The following is a 12,752-nucleotide window of genomic DNA, read 5'->3' as shown; positions in this document are numbered from 1 at the left end:
TGCTACCAACATTTATTTCTCTTATGGTTTTCCATGAGCTTTGTCCTGTGGTTTCTACTGTAAGAAAAGTTAAACCACAAAGTTGGTTAGGCTATCTTGGCTGTTGGTCCATTTGTCTTGGGTAAACAGACTTTCTCTGCAATCTTTTCTCCCATTTTTCTGGGCATATTGTTCTCTCATGTAATGGTTGAACAAGGTTTTTCAAGCCAAGATAAAAAAGGGGGCCAGGGAACTAAATATGGTGACATGGTGACATATACTGTACCAACATTCCAAGTGAACACCAGCCTCACACAATTGCGGCTTTACAGAGCAAATTTTGTGTAGTAGTTACTGTCGTACATTACAAAAAAAAAAAAAAGAGAGAGAGAGAGAGAGAAGCAGTGGCAAAGTATGGTGGGCTGCATTCAATTCTGAGACACAATAACAACCAGCAGGAAAAAAAGAGAGAGACAGAAGTTTCATTAGAAAGAACCAAAAAAAAAAAAAAGGAAAAAAAAAGAAAAATTAAAAAAAATTAACCTCTGTGTAACAGCCATGGATTTCTATATAGAAAATGCTTCCTTCACTGCAAAGGGCCAAACTTTAATTTGACATAATGCTAGTTCTTCATTTTACAAAGTACCTTTCTTCATTTTGACCTGAAAATTCTTACTAGGCAACTGAATTAGAAAATAACTGCTTAGGAAAATGAAAACTAGAAGCCAAAATAAGGGTATAAAACTAGGTTGTTTTCCTCCTTTGAGACTTAATTTTAACGACAGCACAGAGATATATATTAGTGCTTTTTTCCTGCATTTTTATAGGCCTCCTTCTCTGTAAAAACTACTATAAAGGCTTAATTTAAATAAAAAGTGTGCGGTGTTCATCCTGAGCTTCTACAGGTTAATGTGTCTTTTGCATACTTAGGGGCCCTCTTAAGCATGCTCCATGAGCCTACATTGCCCTTATAGAAATGAGGGTCAGGACCATTTTTCTTGCTGCTTTATCTACTGAGTTCTTCCATGAGCCATGCCTGAATGGCATTTAGGCTGAAGCCTTCTTAGTATGTAAGTAGGCTTTCTGTTAATTTGTCAAAATGCAGGAGTTTTCTCATCTTCTTCCCATGGCCAAATGAAGCTCCCCATTTCCCATTACCCAGTGGTTTATGCAAACCACAGTTGGTAGATAATCTTTGGGGAAAAATGTGTTAGCCTCATATTGTGAAAAAAGGCATACGAAATAACATTCTTCTTTGTCTCATAAAAATAGAAGGATGTTTCCAATTGTTAAAAAGCACAACTTACTCTAAAGCACACACTTTCTGATATATTATCTGTGACATTGGTTTTGCCTCCACATGCTCATGCTCATTTATGTTAACCTGTGTTTACTTTTCTTTTCTTTCTTTCTTTCTCTTTCTTTCCCTTTCTTTCTTTCTTTCTTTCTTTCTTTCTTTCTTTCTCTTTCTTTCTTTCTTTCTTCTCTCTTTCCTTCCTTCCTTCCTTCCTTCCTTCCTTCCTTCCTTCCTTCCTTCCTCTCTTTCTTTCTCTCTCTCTCTCTCTTTCTTCCTTTCTTCCTTTTCTTTCTTTCTTTTTTTTTTTGAGACAAGGTCTCACTCTGTTGGCCAGGCTGGAGTGCAGTGGCATGATCTCGGCTCATTGCAACCTCCACTTCCCTGGTTCAAGTGATCCTCCCACCTCAGCCTCCTGAGTAGCTGGGATTACAGGCATGCATCACCACACCCAGCTCATTTTTGTATTTGTAGTAAAGACAGAGTTTCACATGTTGGTGAGGCTGGTCTCAAACTCCTGACCTCAAGTGATCCACCTGCCTCGGCCTCCTAAAGTGCTGGGATTACAGGCATGAGCCATCACGCCCAGCCCTATGTTTTCTTAATGTAAAAAACCTTATAAATAACTTTTATTATGTTTTAATTACATAATATGTATTGAAATATATATTATTGTAGTATGTATTACATAAAGACAAAAGAAACAGAAAACAACAAGTAAAAGCATAAAAACCACCCATAATCTTGCCACTCTAGATTAGTATTAGCATTTTGATGTATAACCTCCCAGATAGTTTTCTCTCTCTCTCTCTCTCTATGTATATATATATATAAATTCACACAAACTCTATATCCATGTTTTTAAATCAAAAGGTCGCCATACTTTACATATTGTTTGGACTCTGCTTTTTTTTCTGTTCAACAACATATTTTACATATCTGAAATGTTAACAAACACAATTCCATAACATCTTTCAATGATTGCAAAGTATTTTGTCATTTTGTTGTACCATAGTTTATTCATCCAGTTCACTTTTGTTCAATGTTTTTGTGGTTTCTAATTTTTCACAATTATATACAATGTTGTAATATTTTCATAACATCTTTGTGTTTACACTGTTTTTTCCCTTTATGGCAAATTTCTAGAGATGAAATTAGTAAGTCAGAGGATGTGAACATTTTAAGGCTTTTGATACGTAATGTCAAATTGCTCATGGCATAGGCTGTATCAATTTAATCTTCTACCAATAATGTATGAGAGTGGTTTGCTAAACCCTCACCACCACTTGTTATCATTCTATTTTTATGTTGGTCAATTTCATAGAAAAATTAATTTTAGTTCATCTTTTTCAAAGTGATGAAGGTGAGCCTGAACTGTAACATCTCTGTCAATGGCCGTGAGTGTCTCTACTTTTTCTCTAAATGGCTCTTTGAGATTGACAAAGAGCAACTGAACTGGAACCGGAACTAGAAAAGTCAGAACTCTAAGAATTACCTTTGTGGAGTAAGAATAGGATTATTTTAAATGTGGGAAAGACAATAGCCATAATTAGAAATAACAGAGTTAAATTCTAAATGGTTTGAAATGCTTTAGTTTGACTTTTTTGGGGGGACGGGGACTCTCCAATATTCAGTACTAACCCTTATAGCATCCTGATTGCTTTTCTAGATAATCCCTCATTGTGTGTAGTCATGGGAAAAGATGATGTCTACTGAAAACAGGACAGCCCCAATATATCCAGGGTAGATCACATGACCAGGACTTTGCCAATCAGATATGCTTTCCTGGGATTTTGAATCTTGAGAGAAGGACACAATGATATAAAGACGGTTGTCAATCATGCATCTCAAGCAGCAATGGTTTAGCCCTCCAGAGTTTCCATGGTTTTTGCTCATTCTAAGCCTAGTCATCCTAAGCAGTATCTATATCCTTCCCCAAAATCCCCTTCTGCTTAAGTTGCCCAAGTCAGTTTCTGTTGCCAGCAGCCAACTCCAGCTACATGCAAATGGATGATGTGATTTTTTTAAGTTGTGAATTCTAAGTAATTTCTCTGCCCCCCATCAAGACTATATTACCCATAAAAAGTTTCTTTTTAGCATCATTTACAAGGACTCTATTAAAGCTCAACTCTCAAGTATAATAAATCCATTTTGGAAGAGTTTTCTTATTGCCTTGCAGTGATGAAAGCTGATACCAGCACCTACTTTGCCTAGCCCATGGCAACATCAGAAAACTGTACTCTCTGCTTCTATGATATCTCATTTTTCATTAAGGGACTTACCTCATGCATTTCAAATATGGCTTATGGGTGGAAAACACCATGGGACTTTCCTCAGTCTTGCTAAGGTGACTGCAAGTAGCCACAAAACTCTGGAGAGATAAAGAGGCTTTGTATTCCCAGCCAAAGTTGCCTACAAATGTACTCTTTTACCATTTTTCTCCTCATCTCCTCTTTTTCCTCTGACTTCTTTTTTTCTATTAACAGAATGAAGCCAAAGTAACTTATTGTAAAGCAATTCAAGCCAAGCTACAGAAGTACTTGTTCAAGACTCTTTAAGAGTCTCCCAAGTTTATATTTTCTTTCAGACCTGGAAGATAATAATAATGATAAACATAGGAGTAATGAAGTTATTAAGTAATTATTAAAACTTAATATCTGTGTGATTCACCATGGTATGTGCTGTATTATGTTATTTGATCATTACCATAAATAACCCTGTGATAATAATAATGATGATTAGTAGCAGTACTAGTATAGTATTATTATCCCCATTTTGCAAATGGGAAAGCTGAGACTAGAGATATAAAAATCCAGCTGAATGCACATAAATAGTAAATGGCAGAACTGGGATTAATATTCAGGCCATCTGGCTCTTAATCAGTGTTTGGTTTGTTTGTGTTTCACAGATTACAGTTACATAAAATTTCCCCAAACAGTCCTGTGATTTCATTAAATAGATTCTTCAAAGTCTTGTTCTCCTATTAGAGAAAGACTTTGTAGACACTACTTAGAACTATACAGCCTTTGGAGGTACTCATAAAATGAGAGGTGACTTTTCATTCCTCTCACATAAATGGAGTGAGGCCTTAAAAGTCTGCCATGAGTCTGCAAAAACAATCCCAGCCATGGGGATGGGGAAGCAAGTTTCTGACACCCACAGTAGAGCAGTTTTCTTGGTTTTCTGAGTTTCTACTGTCCTGGGTTCCTAGAACCCCCTGACTCCTCAGAACTGAGGTATGACCTGAGCAAAGAGGAAAGAGTGACAAAGGCCAGGAATGCTACCAAAGATAAACTACCAGTCAGGGAGCCTGGACTCCTCCAGATCCTCTGCCATATTTTGCTTTTATAAATTATTTCTACTTCTACCCACTAATTTTCCAATTCTAGACTCCAAACCAGCCATTTGGTGAGCATTGAACTCCCAACGCCTCCTTTCATGGGTCAGGGTATTGGAAATGCTGTCGCTGGCTTAGAAAAGAGGACACCCCACAGTGTCTACTATTCTGCACTTGCTTTTTCAAAGGCAGAAAGTTGCTTAAGTACTTTCCCATTTTTTCCCCTTTCTATTTATTCCCTGGGGTGAAAACTTGCAGACAATAACCTTTTTGCCTGTCACGTTCCAGTGTAAAATGTGCTGCTCAGAGACAGATATTTTTAAACTAACCCCAGCCTCCAACCTTGCCCCCTTTGTGTGATCGTGTTTTGAGCTGTGAGGCTTCCCCACAATGCAGTTTTGTGTATTAAATAGAATTGCATATGTTCTCTTTGAAATTCAATGCCTTATGATTAAAAATTTGTCTTTGACACTCTAGGCGGACTTGATTAAAATATATATGTTTATATTTTTACTGTTAGTTATTACTGAAAAAGGTAGTTTGCTGCACAAGTTGAGTTATACGTAAAATGCCTTGAGTATGGAGATAAAGCCTCTTTGAGACATACAGACAAATTCACATGGAGGTTTTAGATTTCCTTTAACAGTAACTGCTATCCTCTGCATTTCCTTTTCCTGTCTGATTTCTCCAATCACAAAATAAAAACTGTCATTTTATAGGTTAGTTCAAAGAGGTGGGTAAAATGAAGCTGTCACTCTCTTTTCTCTCTCTCTCCCTGATGCACTTAACTTTGGGGCCAGTCCTCAGTGAAAATTAAGTCTACCAAATTTAGTTATGTAGATCCACTGAAGATTTGCAAGAAAAATGAACCAGATAAAACTAATTTGACTGGGGTAAAACATTCCAAAACCATCCCAAATTAGCACCCTGAAATATATGGGGTTGTAAACTGTTCTTTGTTCTATTATGTTTTTAAGTTGTTATCTGTAAGAAGCAGCTTGTGAGTTGTGAGATGGAATTAATAATCTGTGTTGTTCATCTCAGAGAGAGTCCATTTGGAAGAAAGTGACAGTAAAATCTACTTTGGGCAAAATTTTTACCAAATTATGACTTTAACAATCTCATTAATTTTAGTTTACTAAAGACAACAACCTCAAAATAACATCAATGAAATAACAGCAGCAAAACTAGTCACTCAAACTTGATAATCACAACCTTTAACCAGCTTCTTTCATTGAGATACATATTTGGAGACAATATCATGTAAAAGGAAAACAGAAATGAAAGGGATACCTAGACATTTTTAAATGTCTAGGATGTTTTTAATTTCTATTTTTTTTTATTTGTGTTCATTCTATTTTAATTCTGGGAGTCTCAATGTTCATTTATCTTTCCCCAACATTTTATCACAGAAAATTTCAAAATACAGGTAAGATGAAATAATTTTATGGTGCATAGTATCTACTCACCACCTAGATTCTACAGTGAACATTTATCTATAATTGTTTTATTATGGCTGGGTGCGGTGGCTCATGCCTGTAATCCCAGCACTTTGGGAGGCTGAAGCAGGCAGATCATTTGAGGTCAGGAGTTCTAGACCAGCCTGGCCAACATGGTGAAACCCCGTCTCTACTAAAAATACAAAAATTAGCTGGGTGTGGTGGTGAACACCTGTAATGCCAGCTACTTGGGAGGCTGAGGCAGGAGAATTGTTTGAAAGCAGGAGGCAGAGGTTTCAGTGAGCCAAGATCCCATCACTGCACTCTGGCCTGGGCTACAGGAGCGAAACTGTCTCAAAAAAAAAAAAAAAAAAAAAAAGTTTTATTATGTCTGATCCTTTATCCATTCATCAATCCATTTCACTTTTTGGTGAATTTCAAAGTCAGTTGCTTATATCATCTGGCTTCTTAAACATTTCAGCCTGCATGTCATTAAATAGAGTTTAATATTTAACTCTTAATATTTGTTTGCCAACTAGCTGGTTTTTAAGACACTTCATTATTGCCTTATATTTGAGGTTCTTTACTGACATGTATCTCCCAGATTTTCTTATCTTTCACTATTTCTTCTCTCACCGTAATTATCCCCAATCTCTCTTTTTTTTTTTTTTTTTTTTTTTTTCTAATTTTTGTTACCTCCAGTTTCATTCCTCTCCTTTAGAAACAATATTTTTCAGGTCAAATGTTATAGGTCACTGCTAAAAGCTGACCTGTGTTTAGTAAAGATTACAAAGTTTACTGGTGGCTAAATCAGGGAGCTTGAGAGTCTGCTAGGCAAATGCAAAGGCCTGGGCTTTGTATAGTCAAAGTAGGCCTTGACTCCTTTCACCTCATGCTGAAGGTATTTACTTGGAAGATGGTTAAGGCAAAGTGCTTTTCCCAGGTCTGCAAAATTTGATATTCTAGTTCAGGCTTATATTTAGCTTTTAAATACAACAGCAATTTTTCAGTGGTTTCACTCATACATCAGGGATATTGCACGTCCATGTGCAATGCGTACATTGTATGGTGTGTGTGTGTGTATGTGTGTGTTGTGTCTCCCAATCACATTTGGGGCCTCTGTGACCTGCAGTTCAACATGGGGTTTGTCACCAAGCCTCTTTAGACTGTCAGCTTTATTGGTGCCACTTTTTTAAAGTTTGTTTTGTTCCCTATGCTAATAAAGCTTGTCTCTGCCTCCATCAAAGCATATCATCTCTCCCTTTTTCTCTTGTAAGTAAGGCAGCAATCTGTTCTGTTTAAATGCTTCATCATCTTTGCTCTCCCCCTCCCTGTTTCCCTAGATTTTCGAGATTGTTGACTATTATGTAACAGATGGCCCAACAGACCTCCAACTCTTTTGCGGTGTTGGCCAGCTTGGCTCAGGAAAATAGCAGCACTGGAGTAAGTATTCCCAGGCATGGGACGCTCATGAATTTTAACTCCTCCACAACAAAGGAATTCAAAGAGGGTAAGAGCCAATCTATCAGGAGCCGAGGCAATTAAGAGACATAGGTTGGCATTCTGCTGAGGAGGATTCCCTTCCCGGGGTCTGAATATTTAGACTAGATTAGGTCAGCCTGTCTTCCATTCATCTCTGCCCTGCCACAAGGTATCAAAACAATGAAATGACTCAAAAACAGAAGCCGGTGTGTTTTTAGCTTTTAATTATAAAATGCGTGTATTGTTGTGTAAGAATTCCATGGAGGAAGAGACCAAGGAGCCATAAAGATGACACCCTGATCTTGCCAAGGACAATTCCAGTGACAACCAGGAAGAGGCCACCATTTCTGTTTCAGATTTGATTCCTGAGGCCCTGGTTTTCAGTACTTTAGCCACCTCGAGGCTGGGCTTAGAGCTCAGATTGTTTGTACTTCGGCAATTATTTCAGGGCATAAGGAGAGACCTACAGAGCAATGAGATGAGGAGATGGGGTGGTAGTTATTTGTCTGTATTTTAACTTAAAAAGTACAGAAATGGACAAAGAAGAAAATAGCTGTTTTTCACAGTACCACCACTAGAAAATATTTTGGGCATATTTGCCTTTTCTCCTTTTTTTAACCCCATGTTTACATTTTATTTTAACCTGCAAACACTGCATATGCATTGTCTGTATTGTGTCTTTAAATAATGGCCATTACAGAAGAAGCTGCACAAACTCAGCCCCTAAGTCCTCCAGTACTACCCAATGCCATCTCCAGCGTTCTCCGGACCTCAAAGTCAGCCCATATTCATTTCTGAGTTTTCTGTGTATTGCTGCTGCTTCTTTCTTTCTTTTTTTCTTTAAAGAGATACATACATCATAATTTTTTTGGTCTTTTTGCTTTTGCTTTTGGCCCCCTTTTTGCTTTTCTTTTTGAGCCAGCCAGACATAAATCAATATCTTGAAATACTGTCTTTTATCATGTCTATGAGAGAAGCAGAAAAATAGGGGTGATTCAGTCTGTGCTCAAGCTTCCGTCTGGAACATCCAGAACAAGAACTCTGAAGTTACTTTTTATCCTGGAATAATATGAATGGTGCAACAACAATAGACTGGATTAAGAAAATGTGGCACGTATACACCATGGAATACTATGCAGCCATAAAAAAATGATGAGTTCATGTCCTTTGTAGGGATATGGATGAAACTGGAAAACATCATTCTCAGTAAACTATCGCAAGGACAAAAAACCAAACACCGCGTGTTCTCACTCATAGGTGGGAATTGAACAATGAGAACTCATGGACACAAGAAGGGGAACATCACACTCCGGGGACTGTTGTGGGGTGGGGGGAGGGGGGAGGGACAGCATTAGGAGATATACCTAATGCTAAATGATGAGTTAATGGGTGTAGCAAACCAACATGGCACATGGATACATATGTAACAAACCTGCACATTGTGCACATGTACCCTAAAACCTGAAGTATAATAATAAAATAAAAAATAAAAAAAAAGAAATCAAAAGTCAGACTTTCAATTTACTGAATAACATTGTTTTAAAACGAAAGAAATTTATATGACATCTACCTGTCTGGAAAATAGTATCCAATAACAATAATTATTATTGTAATCTGGTTTAATAATGAGCTTTATTGATAAAGAAAATGAGGGCTAGAGAAGTGAACACTTCAGGTCATGCGGCGGATAAAGGGCAGAGCTTGGGCTAGAAGGTCTCATTTCCACTTTGGTATTATTTCTTTTTGTTTTTTAGTAAAGTATGGTATTCAATTAAGCATCTACTTAGTGCTGGATTCTGTGGTGAATGAAAAGAACATACAAGACAAGGGCACTGTTGTTGTAAAGCTGAAAATCTACCAGATAAACTGACATGACACCACCGAGAACAATACAGATACATGATGGTGCTAAACCACGTGATATTGATGGTAAGGGACATAAGAATTCTACCAAGATAGAGGGTTAGCCCTGTAGAGAAGTTTGATTTTGAGATGAATCTTGAAGAATACAATTGTGAAAGGATTGCAGGGGATGAGTGGATGCCAGAGAGAAGCCAGAGGGTAAGCAAGGCAAAGTGGAGTGTGAAGTGGCTTGGAAGGGTCAAAGGAAAGAGGCGGTCTGATTGGCTGCAGGAGTGTGCCAGGACATCAGCTGAAAGTGAAACTGAAGTGAGAACAGGAATGAGGACACTGATTTCTCAGAAAGTGCAGAAATTTTGTTTTCTGACTTGTTTTCTACCAGGGATTATATAGTGTATTAGTGCATTCTTACACTGCTATAAAGAACTACCCAAGACTGGGTCATTTTTGAAAATGAGTTTAATTGACTCAAAGTTCCACAGGCTATGGAAGAAACATGGCTAGGAGGTGTCAAGAAACTTTCAATCATGGCAGCAGGCAAAGGGGAAGCAAGCATGTCTTCACATGGCAGCAGGAGAGAGCGAGCAAACAAAGGGAGAAGCGCTACACACTTTCAAGCAACCAGATCTTGTGAGAACTCACTCACTATCACAAGAACAGCAAGAAGGAAATCCACCCTCATGATCCAACCACCTCCCACCAGTCCCCTCCCCTGACGTGTGGGGTTTACAATTCAACATGAGATTTGTGTGGGGATACAGAGCCAAACCATATCATGTAGTTTCCAGAGAAAGAATTTCTGGTGAGCATCTCAGAAAGGGAGTTTTTTAGTTGATACAAATATCTGTACATATTTATAGGTTACATATGTGACATTTTGTTACATGTACTGACTGCATAATGTTCAAGTCAGGGTTTTGGGGATGTCCGTCACTTCAATTATTTATTATTTCTATGTGTTGGGATCATTTCAAGTCTTCCTTTCTAGCTATTTTGAAATATACAATACATTGTTGTTAACTACAGTTACCATACTCTGCTATCAAATGTGAGAACTAATTCCTTCAATCTAACTTTGTGTTTGTACCCATTAACCAACCTCCTTTATGCCCCCACCCTCACACACCCTGCCTAGCCTCTAGTCTCTGCCTCCAAGAGATCAACTATTTAACTCCTACATCTGAGTGAGAACATGCAGTGTTTGTCTTTCTCTGCGTGGCTTATTTCAATTAACACAACGCCCTCCAGTTCCATCCATGTTACTGCAAATGACATGATTTCTATATGTTTTATGGATGACTAGTATTCCATTCTGTATATATACCACATTTTCCTTATCCGTTTATCTTTTGATGGATACTTACGTTGATTTCATGTCTTTGCTATTGTGAATAGCGCTGTGATAAACATGGGAATGCCAGTATCTCTTTGATATGTGATATGTGAATTTCTTTTCCTTTGGATAAATGTCCAGTAGTGAGACTGAAGGATTGCATGGTAGTTCTATTTTTAGTTTTTTTGAGAAATCTCCTTACTGTTTCCACAGCGGCTGTACAATTTACATCCCCATCAACACTCTGAGTGTACAATTTACATCCCCATCAACACTCTGAGTTCCCTTTTCCTGACATCCTTGCCAGCATCTGTTTTTTTTTTTTCCTTTTTAAAAATAGCCATTCTAAGTAGGAATGGGATGATATCTCGTTGTGGTTTTGATCTGCGTTTCCCTGGTTACTGATATTGAGCATCTTTTCATATATGTGTTGGCCATTTGTATGTCTTCTTTGGAGAAATGTCTATTCATGTCCTTTGCCCACTTTAAATGGTATTATTTGTGTTTTTACTGCTGAGTTGTTTGAATTCCTTATATATTTTGAATATTAGTTCCTTGAATGAATAGTTTGCGAATATTTTATTCCATTCAACAGGTTGTTTCTTAACTCTCTTGATTGTTTCCTTTGCTGTGCAGAAGCTTTTTAGTTTAATATAACTCCATTTGTCTATTTTTGCTTTTGTTGCCTGTGCTCTTGAGGCCCTAATCTTTGCCTAGACCAATGTCCTGGGGTGTTTTCCCCATGTTTTCTTTTAGTAGCTTTATAGTTTTGGGTGTTACAATTAAGTCTTTAATCTATCTTGCATTTATTTTTCTAAGTGGTGAGAGATAGGGGTTCAGTTTAATTCTTTTGCATATGGCAATCCAATTTTCCCACAACAACTAATTGAAGAGGGTGTCCTTTCCCCAATGTATGAGGTTGACACCTTTGTCAAAAATTGGTTGGCTGTAAATATGTGGATTTGTTTCTGGGTTGTGTACTCTGTTCCATTGTTTGACGTGTCTGTTTTTATACAAATATCATGCTGTTTTGGTTACTGTAGTTTGTAATTTATTGAAGTCAGGTAGTCTGATGCTTCCAGCTTTTTTATTTTGCTCAGAATTGCTTTGACCATTTAGGTTATTTTATGGTTCCATATAAATTTTAGGACTGTTTTTCTATTTCTGTGAAAAATTACATTTGTATTTTGATAGGAATTGCATTGAATCTATAGACTGCCATGGGCAGTGTGATCACTTTCAATTAATATGGAAGATATTAATTATCCCAATCCATGAGCATAGGGTGTCTTTTGATTTGTTTGTGTCCCCTTCAATTTCATCAGTGTTTTGTAGTTTTTTTCTATGGAGGTTTTTTATACCCTTGGTTAAATTAATTCCCAGGTATGTTATATTTTATATAGCTGTCTTTATTTCTTTTTCAGCTAGTTCATTATTGGTGCATAGAAATGCTGCTGATTTTGTATATTGATTTTGTATCCTGCAACTTTGCTGAATTTATTATCAGACCTAAGAGGTTTTTTTGTGAAGTGTGTAGGTTTTTCTAGATAGAAGATTATGTTAACTGCAAAGAGGAATAATTTGACTTCCTCTTTCCCAATTTGGATTTTTTTTTTTTTTCTCTTGACTGATTGCTCTGGCCAGGACTTCCAATACTATGTCAAATAAGAGTGAGTCCCTTGTCTTGTTTCAGTTCTTAGAGGAAAGACTTTCAGTATTTCCATATTTATGATGTTAGCTGTGGGTTTGTCATACATGGCCCTTATTATTCTGAAGTATGTTCCACCAATGCCTAGTTTGTTGAGAGTTTTTATCATGAAGAGATGTTGAATTTTATCAAATGGTCTTACTGTGTCTATTGCAATAACCATATATTCTTTGTCTCTCATGCTATTGATATCAGGTATTACATTTATTTATTTGCGTATGTTGAACCATTCTTGCATTTTTAAGATAAATCCCCCTTGATTATGGTCTATTATTTGTTTGATGTACTGTTAGATTCAGTTTGCTAATATTTTGTTGAGC

General features: G+C 37.1%; 1 long non-coding RNA gene across 1 annotated transcript in view; it reads left to right on the top strand.

Annotated features, from left to right (window-relative positions):
* LOC129459501 (uncharacterized) overlaps positions 1-7,431 on the top strand; it is a 69,655-nt gene extending 62,224 nt beyond the window's left edge. Inside the window, exon 3 of the long non-coding RNA XR_008649991.2 lies at positions 7,393-7,431. This is a non-coding gene — a long non-coding RNA (uncharacterized lncRNA). The remainder of the gene's footprint in view (positions 1-7,392) is intronic.
* Positions 7,432-12,752: the final 5,321 nt, after the last annotated feature.

Source organism: Symphalangus syndactylus, chromosome 13 (genome assembly GCF_028878055.3).
Source record: "Symphalangus syndactylus isolate Jambi chromosome 13, NHGRI_mSymSyn1-v2.1_pri, whole genome shotgun sequence".
Taxonomy (NCBI): Eukaryota; Metazoa; Chordata; class Mammalia; order Primates; family Hylobatidae; genus Symphalangus; species Symphalangus syndactylus.
Note: the sequence above shows the minus strand (reverse complement) of the source record. Positions and strands in the feature narration are given on the sequence as shown.